The sequence below is a fragment of the Harpegnathos saltator genome, unplaced genomic scaffold, assembly GCF_003227715.2.
Source record: "Harpegnathos saltator strain DR-91 unplaced genomic scaffold, Hsal_v8.6 scaffold328, whole genome shotgun sequence".
In the NCBI taxonomy this organism is placed as follows: domain Eukaryota; kingdom Metazoa; phylum Arthropoda; class Insecta; order Hymenoptera; family Formicidae; genus Harpegnathos; species Harpegnathos saltator.
In genome coordinates, this window is record NW_020230126.1 from 223,640 (window position 1) to 251,029 (window position 27,390).

The 27,390-nt window shown below is 49.7% G+C and overlaps 1 protein-coding gene across 6 annotated transcripts in view; it reads right to left on the reverse strand.

Moving 5' to 3' along the window:
• The window catches only part of LOC105185347 (uncharacterized), a 270,171-nt gene that overhangs the window by 132,789 nt on the left and 109,992 nt on the right, over positions 1 to 27,390 (reverse strand). For 2 of the 6 annotated variants that reach the window (XM_025300085.1, XM_025300084.1), the window contains exon 1: positions 8,965 to 9,460. The exons of 3 other annotated variants lie outside the window; for them this stretch is intronic. The gene's annotated coding sequence lies outside the window, so the exon portion shown is untranslated. Of the gene's footprint in view, positions 1 to 8,697; positions 9,461 to 27,390 lie in introns of those variants that run through there. One more of the 6 variants, XM_025300083.1, reaches the window with a different exon arrangement.

Below are 27,390 nucleotides of genomic sequence, written 5' to 3' on the forward strand. Positions count from 1 at the left end.
AGAGAGAGAGAGAGAGAGAGAGAGAGAGAGAGAGAGTGAGAGAGAGAGAGAGAGAGAGAGAGAGAGAGAGAGAGAGAGAGAGAGAGAGAGAGGCGGAGATTCGAGCGCGGCGATAAAGCGACAGGCGAGACGCTTCGCGAGTTATGATCGCGATAACGATCGGCGAACGGCGCGCGACACACACAACGCGGAAAACTCAACGCGCCGCGGCACCTCGCGCTGACGTAAACCTCGAGGCATGTTGGACTCCGCGTGTCGAATAGTTCCGACCGTTCACTGCTGCTCGTTACGCATTCCGTTTCGAATGCCGCACTTCGATAAGCCGGCTAGAGCGCTCTCGTACGCTGGAACTCTCTCGATAATCGACCGAACCCGTTCGCGCCGTCGCTTTGTTCCGTCGAGACAAATCTCCGTTTCGAGATTTGCTTCGTTCGCGATTCTATCGGCCGAGTTTACCTCAGGGCGTCCTGTCGTAAGAACGTGCAATTTCGCGCGACGCCTTGCCCGCTCGCTTCACACTTCGAAACTACCTGTACCTGCCTACATTATTTTCTTAGCCCAGCATATATTAAATGCATATACATATGTATGCTATGTAACTATTTTCGATTTTCGACACTTTTGAAACGTTATCACCCGTACTTTCGTCCACTATGTTCTTCGACTCGCGCGGAAGGTTTTCGAGGTTTCTTCCCTAAAGATTTCTAATAACGGAGAGGGTAGACTTTATCTTGGCCATACTTCGAACGGAAATCTCTTTTGTGGTACCTCGTCGTTCTCAGATCTCTCTCGTTCGGGTCAGCGTCTAGGAAGAATCGGCGAATACGAACGCAGACGCATCATCACGGTCGCGCGCTTTACGGCGCTGGCGGTGGCGTTATGACGGGATCGCAATTTCAGGAATGGTCCACGTTGCGCCAGTCGTGCTCGCATGTCATTTGTTCGCGGCGGATCGAGTCGTAAAACGGATCGACTCGCGCCTCGATTTCGTGGGTCAACTTTAACGGCGAGATGCGCGTGACAACTTTTCGGTACGTCCTTTATAGCCACAGCAAGCGCCGCTGCCACTTGCCCGTCGAAGCAACTTGTCGCGAGAATCGTGTCGGGGTTTGGATCGACTGCGAGCTGGTTAATTTTGCAGTTAACCACCTCCCGAACTGCCGAGAAGTTCCCGCGGGATCCCCCGGAAAGCTTCGCGGCTGCCATGATCGATGCGACGGAAGCATCGGGACCGTTCGGTTGAAAACCGAATTGAAAACAAGATTAAATTCTTGCAAGTTAGTTCGCGGATTAATCATATTTTTAATAAAATTTCACAATTTTTCGCAAATATCCGATAAACGAATCGCCGCTCCGTTTCCTACGTGCGCCTTTAAGTTACGAGAAAAGAAACTCATTTTGCTTCGTACGTCCTTATTTATTATTTTTCAAAAAAGAATTTACGTCAAATGACTCGTCATTTTGCAAATTAAAATAATTTCGAATCATTTCACGACAGCGAAATGATTTTATTCAAGTCAAAGTAAGTTCCATTTAAAATTTGAAGTAATTGGATGTAATCTTGAAATAATAATCTCACTATTTGAATTTGTCAAATAATTTTATAATTATTTTACGATACCTCGCCCTGCCTAAAATATAAGGAATTCATCAGGAATTCGACTGTGTCGATGACGATTGTTTCGATGTGATATGCAGGGCGTAAGTCAGTCTCATCGAGTCAACACGCGGCTCTCGCATTCCTTGTATTTTGAAATACTCCCCGCGGCTTGGCGAGTACTCGCGAGTGAAAGGAACAGTGAGACTCTGCGCGCTGCGCAAAGTTTAATGGCATAATTAAACGCGCGGCCGACGTATGCCCGAAGGTGAGTTTCGACGCTGCGGTAAACACGCCAAGCAAGCAGACAAGAATTTCGCTTACGTTAATGTCCGTAAAAAATGTATCGCGAAGCGCGAGACTGCGAGAAGTACGCGGCTCTAAGTTCCACCTTTATTTTGCGCACGTTGCTAAAGCCAACCGGAAGAACTGGCGCGATTTCAGCGGAGTTCACGGCAAAGCGCTTCTAGCGCGGCAGAATTTTTCTATTCTCTCCAACTTCCCTTTTCATCGAGAAAGCCACTGAATCATTCTCTCGTCTCATCGGGCGTTTCACGATTAAATTAATCGGCCGCCTCGCGGCATTAAAGGTAAACGCAGAGGTGAACCGATAACAATTTCTCGCGTATAAAGAGAGAGAGAGAGGGCTTCTAATACTCCGCCGCTGTTAAATTCATAAAGTGAATTCATGAAGGAAAAATAAGGGGCCAGGCGGAGGGAGTGAGAGTGAGTGGGAGGTCGCGCGTAGCAGATTTTCGGATCGTAATGCGGTCTTATAACTCAACGGCGAACCATTATTAAAGCGGATGCAGCGAGAGGTGAGAACGAGACGGAGAGAGAGGGAGAGAGAGAGAGAGAGAGAGAGAGAGAGAGAGAGGGCCGCGGCGTGGGCGACGACGAGGGCACCAGCTGAATGCAGTCGCGCGGCAAAACGTTCTCGTATAATCAACGCGCGCACGACCCACCGACACGCGTTCGACCCGCTTAACGGCGCCTAACGAGAACTTGGACGCGAAATTATGTGCGAGTTCGCAACAGCGTCTCGGAAATTCTCCGTCGCGGTATTCTCGACCAAATGCGCTAAGAAAGAGAGGGGGGAGAGAGAGAGAGAGAGAGAGAGAAAGAGAGAGAGAGAGAGAAGAGGAAGAAAAGAGACAGCGACATTTATTATGCGCACAATTCCCTAAAGCGCAATGACGAAGCGAAAAATGTACAAACGGAAGTGAAGTATCATTCACATCTCTCGCGAGTCGCGATATGACGAACAAAAATGCCAATTGCGAAATTCATGATAAAAATAAGAAAAAAAAGTGCGCTTTGAAACTTTACGCTGTAAATTTCACAGAAAAGAGAGGAAAATGTGTGTGTGTGTGTGTGTGTGTGTGTGTGTGTGTGTGTGTGTGTATAAAATGAAATAAACGATTCTCCTATATATAAACATTTCGGAGAGAGAAAGAGAAGTTGCATTCGGAGATGCTCGCATTTCACGTCGGCAAACTTGTGGCCAAGTTCCCGAGGGCAGATTCGCGAGACTTGGCGCGAGTCTACGAAGGCAACGTGCAAGCAGCCAAGCACCCAGCCGAAGGCCCGGTTCGCCGTTATCGCCGCGAACTGCAGCTCGCCAGTCGTCGTACGCCCTCGCGCAATGACGTTATTAATGAGCTCGTTATCTCGCCCGAATAATAACTGCTACGACCAACGGCCCCGCGCGTAATAAGCGTCGCGATAATTGCCGGGACAAAGCGACGAGGCGAATTTTCAGTCGCCATTCAGAATTACGCGCCCCCCTCCCCCCGCCGCCGCGCGACGATGGCGGGGTTAATCTGCGCCGTCTGTCGCTGATAACGGAGCGAACCCGCTGCTTAAACGGCGTCCGTTGGCCGATAAGACCGAGGCCGAATGCGTCATACGTTTCGGCCACTCTGTGTTAATATAATGTCTCTCTCTCTCTCTCTCTCTCTCTCTCCCCCTCTCCCTAAATACGTAGATACCCATTTTCCTCGCGAATGATGATTCATTTATCCGCGAGCGAAATCTCCCCGTCTCTCTTTTCCTCCAGAGTATACAGGTGAAAGAATCGTTCACTTTGTTTCATTACGTCACTATGCAACTCTTTCTATTTGTTGTAAAATTTACGGCATAAAGTTTCATTGAAAATTTTCGCTTTTATCGCGTTTCCGGGATTATCGCTCTCACATTCGGCGAGATGCACCGCGTTGCTACACAAAGAAAAAGAATGCTGCTGAGGGAGTCGAGACGCAGCGACAGCTGTTCCTTCGTAACAGGGACAACTGATGTTGCTATCGGAGCTCAATTTATCAGCCGTTTCAACTCCGCCCGCTACAAGGAGAAATATTCGCCGCCAGATATAAATTGACGTGGTTGAATCCATCGTTTACTGCTGTGATCGCGAAGTTGGCGTATTTCATTCAGCTGGTGATCTCTCTGCAGCGACTTCTTCCTCCGCATATATAGGGTGCTAAATTTCAAACGTAACAGGTAAAAAATCTCGAAAACTATGAAAGATATTAAAAAAAAGCTAAGACACGTACTCCATGATTTCGAAGGTGAAAGAAAATGGCATTATCAGTTTTTTATTTGGAGGCCATTTTCAAGATCAGTTGAAGGTCAACTTAATTTTTTTAAATAGAAAGCCCAATTCTTTATTATATCGTCTTTTTCTGCCTTATATCTTCTTTTCTGCTTTTAATTTAATAATTTTGAAATTTCCAAAGGTCGATAAGTTAACAACAGTTAGGACACTATTCCTAGTAATATATTCTTGATAGTAAATGAAATAAAAAAGTCTAATACTATCTTTTCTTTCGACGAATAGTTAGCGAGATTATCGTAAGTTAAATGTTGAAAAAGTTACCAAGTTTTTCTTAAATATTTCAAAAAATATTAGGCAAATAAAAAAATGTTTCAGACAAAAGTTGTTCAAATTAATTGGTAGAAAAGGAAGATATAAAGATAAAAAATTGCGTTTTCTATTAAAAAAAAAAAAAAAAAAAAATTGACCTTCAACTGACCTTGAAAATGCCCTCCAAATAAAAACTGATAATGCCATTCTCTTTCCCCTTCGAAATCATGGAACACGTGTTTTAGTTTTTTTTATATCTTTCATAGTTTTCGAGACTTTTTACCTGTTACGTTTGAAATTTAGCACCCTGTATATATATACACATTAGAAAACGTGTCGCGAAAGACACTCTGGAAAGACTTCCGTTTACGACGCGGTGTCGACTCCATCGAACGAGGAGGTCACACGGCTAATTGATTCCGCACGCGTCGTTGGAGCTCGCACGATCACGCAGTCGGCTGGCCGAGCGCTCCTTTGGATACCGATCGCCTCGTTCCGATTCTTGGGCCCGGCAATTTCCGCGCGAATCCCCGGCGTGAAACGTTCGTTTGCTGAACGCGCTTGTTATTAACGCTCGAGTATCCTGTAAGTGCCGGTCGAACGGTAATCGCCCAAGTCCGGGAGAGCCCGACGAAAACCGAGAAAATTGAACTACCGGTGATCCGATAGTCCGATAAATCGGCGGGAGAGAGGTGGGGGGTGGGGTGGGGGGAGGCGGAGAGCGTACGCCCGGAGATTCGGAGCCTCGCGGAGCTCCGGGCTTTTCGGAGATCTTCGCTGGCGGACGAAATTAACGAGAGATACCTCGGGATGCGATCATCACGGCATGAACGCGGTATTTATTCGCGAACTCTGTGGAGCAGAGCACGCGATTGCGTGCTCCTTTCACACGGGATGCGGGACTGAAGGAGATTCCGAGAGAGCTGGCGAATTTTTCTGATGTTATGAGTGATGATTCGTGCGTTCTTCGGGTCAGAATATGCGATGACAAATGTACGTGCGAATTTTGCGCAACGTGTATAAATACGTGTTTTATTTTTCTGAAATACACGAATTAAATAACACGAAATAAGCTCAAGCGTGTGCGCGTTTTTTCTTCTTTACGAAATTAAACGTCCAAATGAATGTGACGTTACTTTTAATTAAATCGTACGTGAAAGCGGTCAAATTTGCATTCTAATGAATTACGTGCGACTTAAATACATTCTTAAAATTCTTTAAAATACATTCTTTCAATTGCTGTATTTTGTTGAGAAACAGAAAACGAAAAGTGTCTCGACATTTCAAGAAAGACAGATGAAAGGAAGGGCAAAATTTTAGTCACCCAGTTTTGGATCATGAAAACTCGTGGAAACGCCTGAAAGCGAAAGAATTCGAACCGGCGGTCGATTTATCTTATATGATGAGATAGCTTGGAGAGGGAAAAGGAGCGTTTCTCGTCTCTCACTGATAATTTATCAGTGTCGGGAGGTGCGTATCACTTTAATTTGCAAGAATTAGCCGTTGTCGTCGCGTAATGCGCCACCGTGGAAAATTAAACGGCGCCAGCAATTTTCCCTTTCGCGCGACCCGGCTGAAGAGTTTCCGCGTTTGTCCGCGACGGGCTTTACACGGGCGCGAAAATCTCGGCCAACGGCGCAAGTGGTTGGGAGCCATTCGCGTAACAAGGCCCGACGCACGTAGGCGCAAATTAAATAGCTGGGGCTGTGTATATGTGCGCGCATACGCGTGTAAACTCTCGGTTGTCCCGGCGAAATTTAAACGGGATTCGAAACGACTCTCACGTGAAAACTATGTCGCTCCGCTACAAGGTCCGCGAAAGCGATGGCGGTTTTAACACAAAGGACAACACGCGTAACACGTCGCTGGATACACCGTCGCACCTGGCGAAGAAAAAATGAGGGAATGAAGAAATCCGCGTCTCCGAGGAACGTGAAGCTCCGCTCGATGAATTTATCTGATATCGCAAACAAGCCAACTTGGAGAACTTACTCTGACAGATTATATGCAATGCAAAGAAAAATGCTACAATCGGTGTCTCTTGACTGACGTCGACTGCCGATAGGCAAACGTTACCTCGCGCAGCTGACGTGAGAAAAGAATTTTCCACGCAGCCGCGAGTCAACTTCAATTATATTTGACAAATTGGCGCCACGCTGGTTACACAAGGATGCCGAGACCCGACGAGACCCGAAGGCGGCGACGTGTTAATTCAAGCAACAAAGAGAAACGTCTTCGGGGCAGTTTTCTTACGGCGACTTGTCATAAGAGTGCCTCTCCCGTTCAGGCCGCTACGGTTATTCAAGCGGCGGCAAGTACACCGGTTACGGTTACCGCGCGTGCGAGGAGCGAAGTACCGTAGCAGCACAGAAATAATTTCATTTGTCGGCTGAGCCGATTAATTGCCGGCGAACACGAGCGGGAGGAACGGCTATTTGTCGCGCGCGCGCGCGCGCGCGCGCGTCTGCGCATCGGTCTCGATAACACGAGCGTCGCGTGCGAAAGACACCTGTAAATCGCCACGACGGAGTAACGCCGTTGTCAATTAGCGACGGGGAAGAACGCAATTTTAACGGGCGCTCGACTACGTAATTGGCGCAGATCGGCTCTAATTGCACAACAGAACATACAGCCCGTGACGATTGCGCGCTCGCGATATCGGTCTCGTCGAAGGAGCCGGCCGATCCGCAGGAAACGCGCGCGAACGTGCGGTGGCGGCGTCGGAAGTTTGTTTTTATAGGGGGGATGAAAAATAAAAACATCTCCCCGCCGGATCACGACCAGTCAGTAGACCGAGCAGCGATTTTTACTTCATCAGTTAATTAGTGTCGCGTGAGTGGAGCACAGAGATAAGTTTCTTAAACATGGCGTCGGAAATGTCACGTTCTTCCGCGCGACGGTATTCGTGGAAATTCGATCGATCAGCGTGCGCATGTCGCCAATCGATCATTCAATTATCAATCGCGTATTAAGTAAAAGCACGTGAATCCCGGCCGCCGAGAGTTCCCGCAGAGCGCGGGGCGTGGCAGTGCGCCGCCGAAATACATCCGGTTATTTTAACGCGTCGCCATCGCGGACGCGCGCTTCCGACGTAATTCGGCGTAATTGCTATTTATCGCTTGTGTCCCTCGAAACGCGGGGGAAACATGTAATTCCCAGCGTACAAGCGTTGTCTCTCTCTCTCTCTCTCCCTCGTTCTCGTTCGACCCACTGATTTTTTTTTAATCCACGGTGAACCGTCGTCGCTACTCGCGTCCGTTCACTACGCGCTTCCCGTAAATCGTGCGGCTTTCGGCCGCGAGCGGAACGGATCGTTACACCTGCAAGCTGAATCCACGTAAATTTCCTAATCAGAGATTATTGGCGCGGGGGAAAGGGGAATGCAAAATCAGATCACGGATCCCAATCGGAGCCTGAGAATATTTCTCCGCGCGATTAAACTCTCCTCGTTTCGCTCCTATAATTCCAGGATACGTCCCAGAATTCGCAGCCTCGGCGCCGACGCCTACGGTGGGTGACAGCTTCGCCGAGCGTAGCGGATACGGCTAGACCAGGTCGGGCTTCGCCTCGGGTTCGCGGCCGGTTCGCGGCCGCCGTCGGAGGTCGGGCGCCCGACGCGATCTACTCGCGAGCAAAAATGCGTCGCGCAGCTCGCGCGTTACACACGCCCGCGAATCAAGACACGATGACACATCGATGAATCAGCGGCGCGACAGCGGCCTGCCGCTCGACATTGTCCTGGCGAAATTTACGCGCCACCCGGCGGACGAAACGCACGCGGCCCGGCAATATCGACTGGACACACGTCGATCGCGCGACGCAGCGATACACGGACGGACGGACGGAGATGCACAACGGGCTTAGCCGGACGGAACGCTTCGCAAGATGCCAGCTGCCTTCGGCCTCGGGCCGAACGACGCGACGTCATTAACAGGCTTATCGAGGCACCGCTAATTTTCGAGTCCCGGATTGACGCAAACGGCGGAGACGGCGCGTTTCGGACACTCGTTCCAACCGCAGAGATTTCACTCGAGCCGCGAGTTCGACTCGGTTTCATCGGCAATCCCGACGAACGCACTCTCGGAATCTCGCTCTGCGCTGGTCTCAACGTGGGAGGGGGGGGGAGGGGGAAGGGGGACTCGTCGACGTGGGCTATCGCGAAGAGAAACGGGGAACAGATTTTTTCTCGTCGATCGAAATCGCTCGGATCGAAGCGGACGAAGGCGCTTTTACTCACATCTCCTTGTGACCCTGTGTCAAGGATTAGCGCTCGCGTATGCGGACGATAAGGCGTTAAAGTTTACCGAAACGATTAAGCGCTTTCAGCGGCTGATGAATCTACAACCCCCTGAAGTATCTTCAACGCGGAAAGGACAGTCTCCGGCGTAAAACCGCCGCTTGCCCGCAGCACACACCGATATCTTGTCTACGCCATCGATTAATCGCACAATGAAATTGTAATCGCACTCGACGATTCACGAATTTATTCACCAGACCTACTCACCGCGCTTACTCACAACACACACCGAACTTCTCTTTCGCCCGCTTTCGACGCACGCGGGGAGAATCACAGCGGACGAGAATCGACGCGAGACACAGAGGACAGAGAGGAAGAGGGACAGGGAGTGAGGAGGAGGGGAAGAGAGAGAGAGAGAGAGAGAGAGAGAGAGAGAGAGACGGAGGACGCGGAAAACGCGGGACGAACGACACTCGATCAGCTTTAGCGGGAGCGCTAAGGAGCGTTAAAGAGCGCGACGCGGCGCGGAGTCGCGGTCGCACTGCAGCGCGGCCGCGCGCGTTTTGTACGGCGCGAGCACACGCCGTGGGCGAAGCCGGAGCCGAAGCGGCGCGGTGTGGCACAGACTACCTACGCGCGCCTTCGAGCGCGCCTTCTCACTGACCTTCCTCAATGCTACGCCGCGTGACCGCGGTCGCCGGAGTGTGCCACGCCGCGTGCCACGCTCCGTCCCTCCGCCGCCGCTGCCGCGGCGCCGTTCTCTTTCTCTCTCTTTCTCTTTCTTTCTCTCTTTCTCTCTCTCTCTCTCTCTCGCGCGCGCTTTTGTGTCCTCGAGATTCCTCTTCCCCTCGATCTTGAATCTTTCTCTGATTTTCGTCGAGCTCTTTTTTCTCGTTTTCTTTTCCTTTTTTTTTTTCTTTTATCCGTCTTGTTCTTATTTCCGCATCCACCCCTCCCATTTGCGTCTGTCTGGCTTTTCCCCCTTTCACCCTCGCGACTCGGGGGCGAGGGAGTTCTTATCCGTTCAGAGTTGGCCGATGAGATTCGTATGATGTCTTACGATTTCCGCAGTCTGTTTTTCTGTTTGTTCTGTTCTTTGGCGCGCTCGAGGGGAATCTGTTCCACAGCGCGATAAATGCGATCCATCCATCCATCTATCTATCTATCTATCTGCTCATCTATCTACCTTCCGCCTATCCTGTCCGTCTATTCGATCTCTACGAGGTATAATTCGCTCCAAGCAACTCGGGTGTATTCAACAGTTCCGTCAAACGGTTCCGTAGCTCGAATCGGACACAAGAGCGAGCGGCTGAGGCGCGTTTCAGTCGAGGCCTGAGAGATGAAAGGCGGCCCATCAATCACACGCTTGTTATAAAATCCACTTTCAATTAACGATTATCTCGATTATTTTGCCGGATGTGCGCGAGGCGCATGCATCCGGCGGCGCAACTTCGCCGGCGGCGGAGAAGATGCCCAATTCACGCGGATGATCGGAGCGTCGAGGTTCGATGCACCCCGATGCGCCGAATCGAGGTTACGACGAATCGTTACGTCGCGCTTCCGCGGTCGTACGAAAAAGGATTTATGAGCCGCGCGCGATCGTTCAGCTTGGTGACCCGGCACGCTCGCTCAGTCTCAGCCGGCTCGGAAATTGCGCACGTACGCGCGTTTATCTCAGCAGTTTTCATGCGCGTCTAAACGCCGCGAGTGCACGTAGTTAGCGCGATTCGCGATCGCGTCCTTCGATCGCGGAAACGTCGGAAACACACGCGCGATCGTTCTCGGGGCACCGTGACGTGCGCGAGTAGGTAATCCCATGCGAGTTTTGATTCGACAATTTCGAACTTCGGGGCGATGCAGAGGAGCGATTCAAAGATTCTTCATAAGTTCAATCAGTAGCAAAGAGAGGGAGTGGCCAATGAATCGGAAGTATAACTTTGTCGGTGATGAACATTGATGTATTCGCTTGTTAGGCGAGTCCTTACGGAACATTCAAAGCCGATGTCTCTGCAGTTAGGTGTAACTTTTTATTTTCTTTCTCTGCGACTTTCCTCTCTTTCCGACTTTCTTTATGCCTCACCATCAAAGGAACAAAAGCGATATTATCCAACGAGTTACGCCTAACGAAATGAGCATAACGTTCGTAATATCTCGTCAAAAGCCCTGCGAGCTTGTCACGCACGTTTCAGCCCTTCGTTCAGTCCCGGCTTCGAAGTCAACAGACCGGAAAAGTGCAGTCGAACGATGCACACTCTATTTTATTACTGTATATTTCCTCTCCCATCTCTTCTATCCTTTTCTCTCTCTCTCTCTCTCTCTCTCTCTCTCTCTCTCTCTCTCTCTCGGTCTCTCTTTCTCTCGCGACTCGCGATCGAGTTCCGCATTTCCCAAGGATACTTCGTTGCATTTAATTACCGACGGACTATCAGCCGCTCGCGAGCGCGAGCGAGAGCCATGAAAAAAGGAACACCGTCACGCGTGTGCACCGGCAATAACGAGCAACATACGCGAGATATAATAACGGTTGCCCCCGAGAATACACGCGTAGACGCGACTGCGCGCATTCCGGCAGCGCGCACGTGCCGGCCCGCGGCCAAAATGAAAGACACTCCGCTATTTCGGTATGAACCGCGGCGAGTGAAAGACACGCGCGCAAGAGCTCGTGTCGCACCCCTCAAACATGACCCCCGGAGCGGGCGCGACGGGTAAATTTATCTTAACACGTACTGACGCGCGGCATTTACCTTCTTGCAGCTCCCCTTTGTGTCCCGACGAAAGGGCCCGCGGGAGGATCGCGGCGCGGCGCGACGCGGCGCGACGCAGGCCGACTTTTCGCGAGCGGTAACCCGAGACACATCGAGAGGAGGCCGGACGAGAGAGACTAAACGACCCGTGGCCTCTGCGTGTATGTGCTCAGCTGCCTCTCTCTCCTCGGCGTAGGCTTCTCGTAGGAGAAGCCGAGGACGCCCGCACCGACGACGCGTCTGCGGAAGCCTTCTACGTATTTCGAAGTAGCGTCGCGCGCCCACCGTCGCGGAACGTTAACGCTTGTTGCCGGGTGTGCACCTGTTACCGCGCAATTGCACCGCTAAAATTGCCCGACTAGAGCTTCACCCGGGCGGAACGGGGATCATCCGCCGATCGGTTATAACGAATAGGCTCGATCGCTCGAGTCTCGAGTCTCGAGTCTCGAGCCGGCGACGAGCCGCTAAAACGCGGACCGCGCGCGCTGGAAGGCGCGCGATGTTCGCCTTCGCTCGTCGCCTCCGCTCGTCAGGGTGTCGTCCCGCCGCGCCGGTTCTGTCATTGTTTGACGCCGCAGGTCGAAAATAGACGTGTCTGCCGTCGACTGACGCGTCGCGTCGCCAGGCGCCTCGGGAATTTCGCGCGTCGCGCATTTGGTCGAGTCGACATTTTGTTGACCATTTATATCCTGACGATGCCTGAAAGTACCGCTCTATATAAACGCTCATGTGTTTTTGAACTTTTCTGTTTTATCCTACATTCCTGTCGGTATATTTAAAAGTATCGCTTTAAAGAAACATTAAATTGTTATGTTAAATTTATTTTCCTATTCCTTATAATGTGCCAAGAGCTATTTAATTACACGAAAGTTTAACAAGGTCTTAGGTAAATTAATTCAGGATACAAAGGATTAAACCACGTTAACTGTGCAAATACCGTCGAGTTTGAAGAGTCGGCGGAGAATTTCGAGATATGTCGCATCTTGACGCGGCGAATAATTATTTGCTGTTTCCGGTACATTGAGTCCTGAAGGAGACTTGTCTCGGAATTATTTAATGTTTAATGATGAGCGAATATTAAATATTGTAATGAGGACTAAAGCGCAAGTGAGTACAAGAAACAACACTTTTATTGTCATAATCCCTTTTCTGTTAGAAATCTCGATAGAATTTTTACTTCTTAACCCAAATTCCTGCTAGAATGCCAGCACACACCTGGCATGAATATTTATTCCGGCAACTCGGAATGCCAGGTGTGCTGGCATAAAAAGATTTAAAGACAAAGAGCAATAAAATGATGAAATATATCACTTTAAAAAAACTATAGGATGTAAAATTTTATAAATTTTGTCAAAAAATTTATATACAGACAATAAATTTTTAAATTGATGGAAGAAAACTGACAAAGAGAAAGCTATAATGGCAAAAATAACGGTAAAGCATCTAACGACGCACTGTTTACAAATAAAAATTGAATTCTGATTCCGTGCAATAAGAAGAATAAAGCGACGAAGGAGGCGACATTTTTCGCCAAGTCGGGTCTCACATACGTGCTTCTCTCGATTTCAAACTCTTAAACGACTTTTTCAAAGCGGCCCACATCCTCGAGATGATAATAGATTCAACGACGATCGTCGAATGAGCTTTTTAAAATCGCCTTCGTTGGACTTTTGTTTGTCTTATCTTCAAGCTATCATCTCCCGATAGACGGACGCGTGACGCTTGAAAAAATGCGCGTCGCTGCGCGCAAATATCCTTTGGCATGGAAAATTCAGCGAGATTGTCCGATCATCATTGTTTGCGATGCGTTATTGTAGAATATCGACAAACCGATCGCTGCTTGCGCGACGACTCGTGCTTAGAATAGCACCGCGATGTGCGGCAATTAAGTGTTTCGCTTGGCGGGTCTCCAAGCAACAGTTGTCGTTTATCTTGAAGCGGTCCCGGCGATCATGTCGAAACGGGCGAATCAATTGCTCTGTTTAACGTCATTTATCCGATACGAGGTGTATTTATAAAGCAGTACGTAACGACGGCGCGATAAATCACGCGCGAGACAGAGATACAAAACAAAAGAGAGAAAGAAACAAAGAGAGAGAGAGAGAGAGAGAAAGAGAGAGAGAGAGAGAGAGAATATGTTCATCTATATCTCGGATATCTGGGCAAAGTATTTTAAAAAGAGAAGGTCCAAATAGTCAAGGGGTGAGTTACGGTACTTTGAGGTACACTCTGCTGCAACTTCTTCTGATACACTCTACTTTATCGCAGTACGCGCTGGAATGATGATGCAGCATTCGTCAAAGGACCTGCTGCGTCAATCTATTGTGAGACGGGCACAAAATACGCAAGCGAGAGCCGAACGCGATTAAAGTCGCACGCTCCCGCAGTTTCTTCTCGCTGAAAATTGCCGCACTCCGCTTTGCCTCAACTCGCATTCATCGCTGGGAATTTTAGGGAACATGTCCGAGCCGTGGCAAGTTTTTTCTCCACACCGCCGTCGGATATATCGAGACAGCCGCTCTCTGCGACACGACCCATCTTCAGTAAGAAATCGCGACTTGAAAAATCTCCCCCGGCGCACACCCCGATCGACAAAAACGGGTACACCCGCTTTCGGTGCAAACGGGTTAATTGATGGTACGTGTTCCGTCCGGATGCTCGAATCGTGCGAGCTCACCGCGGCTTCGCTGGGAAGATGAGGCGCTCTCGCTCGGGCGAGAAACGACGCGGTTGAACAATGCGCGCGCGCGCGCGCCTCGCCGCTTCGGCCAATTTAAGGCTCGAATTTTTACGAGCTCATGTTTTACGGGCTGTCAAACTCGCCGCCAACGACGCAAGGCAACGGGCGTGCTTCAAGGATTCGATCGCGTCTCGCAAATTTCGCCTCTACGTCTCGGAGCGTTACCGCGGGCGAGGGAGGACGAGTTGGGGCGCATCGCCGTCGGGCGGAAAGAACGCCGGACGCTCTCCAAGTTAAAACGGAACAAAGTTTTAATGGGAAACAGATACGGCAACTTTCGGCCCGGCACGAACCATTTTGCGCGGTTTCGCGCGAGTTCGGGACGGTAAATAAAAGGATGCGCCGTGCAAAAGGCAAAAATAGCATCGTTATTCTCTCTCTCTCTCTCTCTCTCTCTCTCTCTCTCTCTCTCTCTTCGGCCGCGCGCGATATTCTCCCTCCTTTACGCCGGCGGCGATAAATATTTCCGTGCGAACTTCGTCGTCGGTCCGCGACGATGACGACGACGACGACGACAACGTCGATGACAAAAGCGCGCGAGCTTGTTATTCCCGCGAAAATGGGACGGTGGGAATGTTGGCGAAATTAAAAAATGAGAGAGTCTGTCCTCTGCCCTCCGTCCTCCCCCCCGCCCGTCTCTACTCGATTCACTCTCGTGTTTCCTGCGCGTTGTCCGAGTCCCGTGGACATTCCCTGTGCATCAGCCGCGGCACGGAGCGATAAATTCGAATTTCTCATTGAACGGTGTTTTTCTCGTCGGGAAACCGGTCCGTCGTTCCCGCGTTTCCGCTCGCGGGAAGAGAGAGAGAGAGAGAGAGAGAGAGAGAGAGAGAGAGAGAGAGAGAGAGAGAGAGAGAGAGAGAGAGAGAGAGAGAGAGAGAGAGGAAACTAGATCGTCCAATGGCACGCGATTAACCTTTCGCGAGCGCCGCTATTTTCTTTCAGGAATTTACTGCTATTTCGGTAGAGACACGTCGCACACACAGACAGTGTTTCAAGTGTCTAATCCGGAGCGTGAAGCAAATGCAGAGCGAAAATTCTTCTGTCGAGCAAATACAGCTGCAATCAAAAGCGGGCAGCTCGAAAAACGCGGGGATCCATCAAAGTAATCTTTTTTTTTCAGCTGTACGTCACACTTCCGCGCTTGAGAATACGCCGGCTTCCAAACGTCTTACGACGTCGACTCTCACCCGATTTGATTCCAAGCCAAACACGGTGGTGCCAAAAACGCGGAAATCGGCGTAAACACGCACTTCTCGCCGCGGCCCGATCGATTGTCGACGCGGCTGGCGAAAGCCGCGGATCAATATGTGGATCTTTCGCACCACCGACCTTATTGCATACCGTAACGTAATATCGGACGCGCCCCTGCGCATCTCTCTCTCTCTCTCTCTCTCTCTCTCCCATGAGAAATATTACCTACCGATATTACATTCTTTATCCCGCTGGTTTAACGTAAATATTACGACGGACGCGCGCATCCACACACGAGAGAGAGAGAGAGAGAGAGAGAGAGAGAGAGAGAGAGAGAGAGAAAGAGAGAGAGAGAGTCCCAGGCCGCACACTGACGTGGAAATATACGCGATGTAAATCTCTCCCCGCTCGCGCGATCTCCCGCGCAGACACTTTTCTTTCTACTTATTTCTTTTTTGGGAGGAGGGGAGGGGAGGAGAGAGATTTCATCGGGATCTAGTCCGATTTTCCCTGAGAATTATGGACCCCGGTCGGCAGATCCGTATCGCACGTCGCGTCAATAAGCGAATCGCGGCTACGTGATATCGCGCACACGATCTTCCGAGCGGTACAGAGGGAAACCCTCGGGGTCGATTGCGACGAAGGACTATTGTATGTAACGCTAGTGATCATTTGAGACCCTTGGTTACCGTACACGCGCCAAGGCGAGATAGGATTACGTCCTTTGCAATAAAGCGAGGCGAATCCATTCGGCGAGATATATATATATATATATATATATATATATATATATCGAAGCCCCAAAACGACGTGCGACCGACGGAGGACGTCTCTGAGCGACGTGTTGATTTCCTTTCTCCTGCTTTTTCCACGCAATTTCTCTCCCAATTTAGCGCGTCAGCCGCGACCGTATATAGGAATATCCCGTTACTCATTTATGGGTGACGCGGGGGATTTTAATAATTAATTACTAATTATTTTAGTGATCAATTTATAGTTATAACGAGCGTCATTATAATTATGTGATCCACATTACTAATTGATTACTAATAGATAATTGATTATTATCAAGCGACGCATGTCGGCAATATTTTAATTTTTAGAGATAGATACCGTATGCACTACGTATAAGATATACCGTATCTTCGAGAATATGTTGGGCTTCAAAGAGTCGAGAGAGCGAGTGTTATGTAATATTTTCCAGAAGCCGTTCGCCTATATTCTCCGTCGCGCGCGCTAATCGGTGTCACCGGTGGAAATTGTGCGAATCGAGACTGGTTTCGTGTCACCGCCCGGTCGTGTGCTCTCTTTCGCGGGCGTAAGGCTGAAATTGTTACGACGGGCGAGACACAATAAGGCCGAGACCGGTTCCAGCTTGTGTCAGCTATGTCTTTATCCTCCATTAGATAGAAAGCTCGCTTGCGCAACACCCCGTGAAACGTTTCGTGCTACCATGTCGAAACACGCGGCCGATCTTTGCACGACGACGACGACGACGACGATATTCTCACTTATTCATCAGCGATATCGGGAGTGAAAAAAAAGTCGATCACGATCGGTTATCCGCGTCACGTGTTATGGTTTTTATCGAATTGCGCGCGATTATTTTTTCGCATGTTATCCAAATCCGCCAATAGACGCTGCAGTTTTCATTTTCATGTAAATAAAAATCAAGAGAGGGAGCGAGAGAGAGAGAGAGAGAGAGAGAGAGAGAGAGAGAGAGAGAGGGAGGTCTGCATTTGCCCTTTTCATTGTCCTCTCTTAATTTCCGCTGTTATTAAAATAAAATGCTGTTTTCCCGATTGAAGTGCACCGCGACCGCGCGCCGGCCGCGGTTTATTATTTCCGCGGCCCGCTCCGGCTATCTCCACACGTTCATGAAAGTGTTTTAATTTCCTGTTAAAAATAACAAAAGATAAAAAGCGAGGATCTCGTTTCTGGAGAGTTGTTGAGAGCACGAGTTTTGGTATGAAATTATCGACAAAACACCGCCGTCGCGGCCTCGGTCGAGCGGCTTTTTGCGTTCCACTTCTATTAACTCCAAATGATCGCGAGGCCAACACGTGCCAACGCGTACGCGTGCAGCCCTCTCGAAGCACTCTCGAAGGCAAGTCATTCGATTTCGCACCCTAAATTCACAAGCAAGCACACGTCCCGCGCCCATTGATTCCTCTAAGATCAAGGGCGCGCGCGCTCACATGGATAACTTCGCGGGGTCTACTAATTGGGATCCTGCTCGATCTCTCAAAGAGTTACGGGCTCTGATTGGGACTTGATCAAGTACCATTTGATCTGCCGAACGTCCCCCCTTTTTTACTTTCCCATCTCATATTAGAATTTAGTAAAACATACGAAACACAGAGTATGTGCGCTTTCTAATTACAAAACGCCTGTTTAAAACGCCTGAAAATGCGAAAAAAATACTACTAAAGATATTAGAAATATTAAAAAATCCCCGTCCTTTATTCCACGAGATTTAATGACGGTACGAGAGAAAGTAATTCCACAAAAGTGTACTCCGAGATTTTACCTATTTCTCGCTCGCTTCTCACCCGAGAATTTCGACCGGAATGTACGTCGCTTTCGAGGCAAACTTGAGACATTTCTGTACGAACGCTGTTCGATCGGACGCTTCGCTCGTCCTCTCGGGCGATCCCGTCTCGTCGTCCAGCGTGTGTACGCGAGAAACTTGTTTTCCCCGCTCCGCTCGCTCGTCGTTGACGTCAGCAGGAGACCCAATTTTCGAGTCGTAACGGACCGCCCAGCGCGGGGGTGGCTTTACGAGCGGATGTAACTCGCGTCGCGTCGCGTCGCGTCGCGTCGCGTCGCGTCGCGTCGCGTCGCGCGGATAGCAAATGAGAAATATCCCAGCTCGAGCTCTCGCGCCGCGACCTAGTATGTGGCGAATGTGTTCCGCGCGGGGAGCTTAACTTTCCTGCGCGAGACGTTCGTGAAACGCCTCGCCTCGTCTCGTCTTCTTCCACGTCGTAACTCGCTCCAAATAAGATTCCGCCGGACGAGCGTCTTCCCGGCGGTGAGTTCCGTCCCCGGGAACGTAACGACGGACCGTCTCTCTGATGAGTCTCGTTCGTACGAGCCTGATTCGCGCGACCGGGAACCGCTGTTTCCCGTCGACGACGACCGGATTCCGGACGAATTTTCGGCTGTGCGAAACGGAGAGAACGGGAGAGTCGAGGAACGCGAGAAGGTGGGCTAATTTGGGGCTCCGTGAACGTAAAACGGGCTTTCCCGAGGAAGCTCGCGCGCGCGCGCGTTAGATTACGAATAATACCGACGGTCTTATAATGTCGACGATTCTTTCTCCGGGTTTCTTACCGCGGGCATCGTCGCGCGCGCGACGATGTGAATAATGAGGCGCGAGAGACGAGGATCAACGGACGATACTCAGGTACTCGGTGCAACTTTTTACAAATACCTGTACCTGGGAGAGTTGCACCGATTACTGCATTCGCACGTCGCACGTCGCATTCTTTGAGTGTCCGCGAGCATCGCTCGAAACGAATAAAAATTTGCTCGACATGAGGAGTCGCTCGAATTCGAGTGGCTCGGCTCTACTTTCCGCGGGAGATTTCACTCTGAAAATTTGCAGAATTTAGAGAGCACAGTGGCGAGTTAACGGATAGAAGGATGCATTATTCGTTAGTCACCGGTGAACGTTCGCCGGCTCTGATTCCGCGAAAAGCCGCAATGGTCTCTTGTGTGTGTGTGTGTATGTGTGTGTGTGTGTGTATGTGTGTCGGGAGTTTTTCCGGGCTACAGTGTAAGCCCCGGTTCCTTATAAATAATCATTAACCGTGGCGCCGTCGCGCGCGCTTCGCGTTACGACGAAGAAGGGGCGGGCAGAAATGGAAACGCCCGCGTATTACGCGATGCATAATGCGTGAAAACGTGAAAGTTCGTTCGAGGCGGAGAGCGGGCATTGAAATAATAACGGCTTCGTTCCTTGCACTCTCCTGGAACGGACATTTAGCGAGAGAGAGAGAGAGAGAGAGAGAGAGAAAGAGAGAACGCACAGAAGAGAAGGAGAAACGTGCTCTCCTCGTGGGGAAGAAAGAAAAAAAGAAACCCTTGCTATTAAACGCACATTATTATTCCACGCGCGTAGAAGGAGCGCGCGATCGTATTGATTATTTATTGTGCTATTGTTGTTATTATTATGATCGTTATTATCGTTATCTACACAGCCGGGGTTGCCCGGTGATGTTATAATGCTTGGCCGAGAGATCGAGGCGCACCGAAACAGGTGAGCGCGATTAAATTGCGTGAGAGCGTTTATTTTGACGCCGCAATATTGTTATCGTAATGAGAGGGAATCGTTATTATTATTACGTACCGCGGCGTACGAGTGTGTGCGTCCGCAAAGCTGCCGCTGGTGGGGAATAGTCAGAAATTGTCCACGACAGGCTTTGCGTTCCTCATTGATAACGGGAACAAAGCGGTGATACAGTCGCGCGGGGGCTTATGACGCATTCGGGGAAATAAAACAACCCGCGCCGCGCGCGCCGCGAAACGAGTAAAGGGGTGAAGAGCCCACGGCTCTACGGGGTTTAGCGTACGCCAAAATTCCGTCCGTTTAATAACGCGCCGCTAAACTTTCTGCGTCAAACGGCTGCGCGAGATAACCGCGGAGATGCGGTTGTGCGGAACATTTTTTATATCATTGTTCATTTCATCGTTCCAACAAATCCGCCGAGACACTTCACACGCGCGTCTATTACGGGTGTCCTATTATTATCAATTATCAACCGCGATATTAATAACCGACTACCACTATTACCGTACGTTATTATCGCACGACGCACTCGCGCGTCGAGCGATTATTTTTAATCTCGGAATAACGAGAAATGTAACGATATCGCGCGCTAACGGCTCGCTCCTTTATGCGCGCGTGTGACCCGGTTAATAATCTTTGGCGCGCAACACGCTTCTCGGTACGTCGCGGACAGTCCGCGGGACAGTCGCACCTCCGTTCGCCATGTTTTCACCGAGCGCGCGATTAACGTCCAGCCCCAAAAGTATTATTACGCGCGATGAATCAATTATCTCGCGTAAACAGGCAGCGAACGTACGGCCGGAAGTTACTCACGTAATAATCCGTAATTATTAACGCGACTTCCGATCGCGCGATTACCGTTGTTCATTAGCCGTTCTCCGGCCCGAACTCGATGCGAGCGTAGCGATGTCATCGACGCGGAGCGGGGCGCCGATGACAATGGAAATGACTCGGACTCTCCCGCGCGCGCGCGCGACAGGACGAAAACAAAAAAAAAACAAACAAAACGAGAAACGAAACGGGGCGCTCGCAATTAAGCCGAGATCGATTTCGAGCAAGCCATGTGCTCAATTGATCAATGCACGCACGCACGCACGTATCCGTCCTTTATCAGACCTGACCGAGCGACTCGCGCGCGCGCGCGTGCGTTATCGGCCACTGCCAATCAACGTTTTCATCCACATTGTCAGCCGTCGTACTTTGATCCGCCTAGAATCGCGAGATATCGCGGGAGTCCCCGAGGGCATCTGACAGCCTGCGATCGTACTTGCCCGATAATCCGCCAATTTATTCGCCGACTGGCTCGTCGAGGCCGCTGCATTAAATTCGCGACCGCATTCGCTGCCGGCCGGCCGATCAGCTGATGAAAAACGGCGACGGGATCAGGAAGATGGCGAATTTTTAAAACTTTGTATTTGTTCGGGCTTTGTATTTTGGATATTTAGCGACGTTTTAACGGAGGGTAAATGTAAACATGTATTCGGAAAGAGTTTGGTTTAAAAAGCTGCTCTCCCAGAACAAGATTAAGATAATAACCTCACTGTATATAATTATTTCGAGTAATCATTTACTCTGAAATTATCACGCGGTATTATTTCGAAAGATCAAGCAATCGAGATATTCCAAGGGAGAAGTGAACGTAATCATTTCTTCAGCTGGGAGTCAGCTGTGTCACGTAAAGTTACAAAGCTGTTTTATTAAACGATATAGACACGCGTAGGGCCCATCGGGATATTCTTGTTTCCAGAGATGTTATATTGAGGGCATGCCGGGGCTCGAAAGATCTTAAATCAGCCGGCGCATCGTTCTGCACTTTATTTCGTCGTGCGTTTATTCGTCGAGGAAGGAAAGAGCAGGCGAAGCCGTTACTTCTCGGGGAAATCATAACGGCGACACGACGGAACGCCCAGCTCTCGCTGGGTGGGCCTTGTCGAAATTCTCATTCGATTCGCGATTCGCACGCGAGAGCGCGTCGGAGTAACGAGGTATACTTCAAACGCGCCGCGCAGCACTTCGTCTGCGGACTGTGTTAACGAGGTATTCATTAATTCAGGAGAAGAGAGGTCGGCGGCGCGCGCCGGCAACGCGCGTTATCGTCGTTATCGATGGCAGGATATTGTCGGCGGCAGTGCGCGATCGGTGCTTAACACAACAGGTGGTTCGGTGCGCGACGACTGATCGAAGGAACTGGTAATTATAATGTAACGTACGACTCGCCTTATCTCGTGCGTGTCCTAAGTGCTAAATCAAGGGCCCCACACATCAGCCGCGAAAGTTGCGTCGCATCGCGAGCGTGCATGCGTCTGAACAGCGGGCGAATATAATGTGATTCCGGGAATCAGCCCCGCGCCTCATTGCTATAAATCTAACGTCAAAAGTAGTCAAATAACATGATGAATCGCTTGCAGCATCATATTACTCTCCCAGATTTATCTATATATTGTGATTACATATGTTGATATATTAACGAATGAATATATGTACATTCGCTCTGACCGAAGCTGACTCAACTTAAATCGTTGCAACGTTGCGGCTGCTTTATCTTTTACTTCAAAACATTTACGTAAAAAATTAGGCGCATTGGGTAAGCAAATATATGAGTTGGTTAAATTTTTTTGCCGTTAAACTTGCTCGTCAGCGAAAAATTTGTTTGATATCATTTGAAATATTTTCAAAATTTATGGGCGACAAGGCGAGGGTGGTTCGCGTCTGAAGAAGCGAGCGTTGAATACACGGGAGAAATTAGGTGGTAAGAATTACTATAGATTCCTGTAATTTTAAATTTTGCATAACTTTGTAACTTTGAATGTACCTGAGAGTGAATTTAACGTTTCGTCTCATGTATGCTATTTATACTTTAGGAATTGCGATCAATTACTAAAAGATTTCTGCGTTTCCTCGTGAACACTTAAGCTGAGTTTATTTTCGACCTATCAAAAAATATGGTAAAATCAAAAAGGAATTGTATGAAAAATAGCTATTATTCTTTCCGTGTTCACTCGAATATAAAGGGGAATTATGATTTCATGCAAAATATCTGTGTTATTTAATTATGTATGACGAATGAAATAAATATTTTTTAGACCTGAGACAAAACGAATGCGAACGCGCGACTGACGCTTTGCAGATTGTCAAACGCCGACGCACGTCACGTTGACAATAAGGTATTATTCTCTTTTTTATTCATTTTGACAACCCCCCGACGTGAAGGAATAAAGCGCGTCATTCAGTTGGACGCAAACGTTGAAGCATTTTATTAATTGAATTTTGAGAAAGGAACGAGAAGCGTCCCACATTTCTAGTCGAAAAATTATAATTATTAATATCAAGGCTTTCTCAATATTAAGTTTTGCATGAAATCATAATTCCCCTTTATATTCGAGTGAACACGGAAAGAATAATAGCTATTTTTTATACAATTCCTTTTTGATTTTACCATATTTTTTGATGGGTCGAAAATAAACTCAGCTTAGGTGCTCACGAGGAAACGCAGAAATATTCAGAAGATGCGAAAACAACGTAAAGGCAAAATTATTTAAGTGCCATCCCGTCGAGAAGCAATTACATCTACTGGTTATTACAAGAAATTTGTGAAATTTCGCGTACAAAAAGCTGGCTTTAAACCGCCATTGAAATAACGCTTTGACCGAATGTTTCGCGGAATTGGGTACAATTTCGACAGAAAAGGACGAGAGCTGAGCTTGATGTTCCTCATTGAGAAAGTTAATGCCTGAGAGAGAACAATCGACATTTTCATGCAGGCATTCGGCCAAAGCTAGCATTTAGTTCGAGTCAATTCCATCGAAAACTCGTCGTACAAAGTTATTCAGTGAATCAACTCGGTGTTGTAAAAACAAATACACCCTACATTTATACATTCAGCGCGGCTCTCCAGGCTTGAAAATTTCTCCGCGAGACGAGACCATTTCCACAACGACATGGAACTCGTGCGAACGCGCGATCGCGATCGTGGAATCTGTGTGGGAATGTTCGATTGAAAGCAAACGGCAGGAAAAACGCGCTCCGACGCGGCCGCGAGCGTGAAACAAGCCGCGCGCACTCGCGGAAAAACGGATTTCCCGCGGGAGCATTATCATTTTAGCCGGCGGGGATTGCGGCGATTATCGATTCGACCCGCCTCCTCGTCAAGTAATCAAGAGTCGGGACCTGGCTAGCCGCGCTTCTTCCTACCCACGGGAGACCTCCCCCCCCCCCCGGTCTTCCTCCGCCGCGCCTTCCGGGCCTGTCCGGTCTTCCGGCGGACAGAAACGCCGCTGACGAAAGTCAATTCTCACCGGCGAACCGCTTCTTCCGTCGATTCCCCAATGGACGTTCTTACGAATGTCCGCTCCACGAAGGGGCGGCAGCAGGTCGACGTGGCGCGGTGAATTTCAACGCGGTCGCGCCGCGAGTAGCTCACTTATCACACGGGGAAACGGATATTTTATAAGGCAAAAGGGAAATAGAAACACGGCTGGCGAAGCTGCGAAGGAGGGAGGGAAGTAACGAAAGTCGAGTCAGCGCGAAAAAACACCCGAGTGTCTCCCTCCTCCTTGATTCAGGTACCGCGAGGAACGAATAAGCGATAGAAAAATTCGACTCGCCCGAGTAACGAGCGAGTAAGCCCTTCATTTTGCGCAATTTCGCTGGAAATGTCATAAGCAGACGTCACTGACAGCGCAGGCAATGTCAGCGCGGTTCTCGCGCGTTAATCCGCTTCCGTATTTTTGTAAACGCCGGCGTGAGTAACGGCTGCTGAAACAGAGAAGAAAAAAGGAACCGGGGCAGTGGGGAAGCGAAAGGCGAAGAAGAAAGAGAAGAATGAAACGCGCCGTACTCGGAGTGTCGGATTGAATTCGCACGAGTAATGCTTTCTCTCTCTCTCTCTCTCTCTCTCTCTCTCTCTCTGGACGCTCGCGTGATCCGTAATTTTAATTAAAATCACGCGTTTTCACGTCGATAATCCTTCCGTGCGCGCGCGTCTCGGAATTACGTTTGCAGGATTAACCACCCTTGTGAAATTACCGCTCAAAGGTGGGATAGCTATCTCGCCCTCGGCGCCTGTGGAAAATTGGCATTCTCGTTTCGCATTTCGCCTACATATTGCGCTCGTATAACCGGTTAACAACCCTCCTTGCGACACAACGCGGCATTAGCATCGATTAACGAACGGCGCTCAAAGTGCCTCGGCCGTCTTGAGCTACGCACACGCGTGCGCCCTTTTAACGGCGCCGATGTCGCTTTTAAAGCCTCGTATTTTCATGAAAATGTGCTCGAGCGCGCGCATCAGAGTTATCTTTCGAGAGATAAATGCGTTACGGATTCTTGACCTTTTTTTTCAAGAGAGAGAGAGAGGGAGGGAGAAAGAGAGATACTTCGCAGCGCGTGCATTTAAGCGAAATGCGCCGCCTCCATGTCGCAAATTCGTTCTTTACGAGCAACACGCGTGCGAAATTAAAATCGCGAATGTGCGCGGCTTAATTGCGCAGGAAACGCGCGGCGCTTTGACAAACGCCGTTATGTCTCATTTTTACCGGACTAAATCAAATCGGACGAAGAGTGATGAAAATTGCCGTGGAATTTTACAACCGAGGAATGCGCGTAATGCTTTAACTTATTGTCCTCCCGTTTAATATCCGCAATTTGTACTAAAAAGAATCTTCACGAGAGTGAGAAAGAGAGAAAGAAAGAGAGACAGCTGATATTCTCGCTTCTTTGTACTTATGTATATATACGCGATATATCGCGCCTTTTGTTCCGCGAAAATATCCCTTTCTTCGTCTTGGTCGCTTTTAGTCTGGAAAAGTTGCGCGAGATTCACTGCTCACTCGGCCCGATAAAGAGCAGACCCGGGCGAAGAGCAGCCCGTCGTCGCTGACTGAACGCTACGTCGAGAGGTATCCCCCGTGTGCGCTTAACAGCTCCATCAGGAAGCGCCAAGTTCCGTGGTAATAAGAAAAGAGAGTCGTTTGTCCTCATTCGAGGGAAGCGGATTCGCGCGGCTCTTTAAGAAAGAATCGCGCGAGAGAGCGACAACGGGTGTATACAAACAGCCGCGGCTCGCGCTCCATTATGCAACGTAATGTCAGCAGATGCTGCATAATGCAGTGACGGAAGGAAACAGGACGGAGGAGCGGAAAGGGAGGCGATTATTAATTCACGCTTTAACGTCGCTTTCCGCTACGGAATAGTAAAACAACGCGAAGAAGCGGCCGGGGAAATGCTGCCTGCGTGGAAAGGGACGAAAGTGGTGGAGAGAACTCCGCGTCGTCGTCGTCGTCGTCGTCCTCCTCCTCGTCGAGGACATCGTGTGGATGGTAGGACGTGCGCTTCCGCCGTTGCAAAAGCCAAAAGTGGGACGCGATTTCAGTGATAAATGGATTTTAATCAAACGCGCGCGCGCGCGCGCGCGCGTGCGCGATGTGCATTAACGGGCGAGCTTAATTAGGTCGGGCCCGTTCATTCGCGCGCGATCGAGCGGTTTCGTCGCGAAAATCGTCTCCCATTCTATCTCTCTCTCTCTCTCTCTCTCTCTCTCTCTCTCTCTCTCTCTCTCTCTCTCTCTCTCTCCATTTCTGTCCCCGCCTCTCACCTTCGGGGGCGCATCGATCCGGCCGGGAGATTCATCGGATATCGAATCGCCCGGCGGCATGACGAATCGCCGTCTCGTCGCGGTCGCGAACGGGAACGAGTTCGCGCGTGTGCGTTCGTTCCCAGCCGCCGTTGAAAGTTTTCCGCTGAGAGAACGCGACGAAAGAACGATTTATTGTCATCTCGATATCGGCACGGCGGAATTCCGCGAGCGAGCTTCCTTTGCCGGGCGAGGCCGTTTGCGCAAAGTCGACGTAGCCGCCGCGGCTTAAGCCTTTCGACGAGGCAATTTATCCGCCGACGACGAACGGCGAACGTCACCTCGCCAACGACAAGTCGCTCTCTCTCTCTCTCTCTCTCTCTTCCCCTTTCGATTGTATCGCGCTATTGAGCGTTGTAACGTGCGCAAACGTTCATGTACCGTTGTAGCCGCATATCGGCTCACGTTTCCTTCTCGGCTTTTCCTTCTCTTAACACCGATTCTTTAAACCGGGCTTCGCTGCTCACGCGGGAAAGCGTAAGCGCGCGAATAGCCGCGCGAATTTTCAGGGTTCTTTCTCGACGCGCCTCGACGAGTAAATAAACCTTTGAAAAAGCGGAAAGGACTTTTTTCAGCGGGGGAGACTCGACGCACCCTTATGCTTTGCGAAACATGCTTGGTTCGCCGTTCGCCGTTCACCGCAGCAGCTCGGAAAATCCCCGAAAGCCCGCGACGCGCGCCACAGATTTATATCGCACGGAATAAATAGGAGAGATTAAAATTATGTAACGGGGGCATTCCCGGGGGAGGGGGAGGGGGAGGGAGTCTCGCGGAATTATCTCTAGGGCTGGATCCTCACATCCTTCACCGAGGGTGTATTCGGCCACCGCGTGCGTTCGCAGTTTTATCGCGAACGGTATTTAGGACGACGATAAGTCACGTCGCTAAGGACCCTTCTTTCGTCGCGCGCGGCGAACTCGCGTGTAAATTCCCGAGTTACATCGCGCGCATTCGTCTCCGACGAGTACCCTGTAGGGCTCGCTATTGGAAATTGCCGGCGAAATAATTCACGACAACGCGAACGCTCTCCGGGCAATCCGGCGAATCGCGAAATAATCATCTCCGCCGGTTGCGCGCAATAGATCTCGGC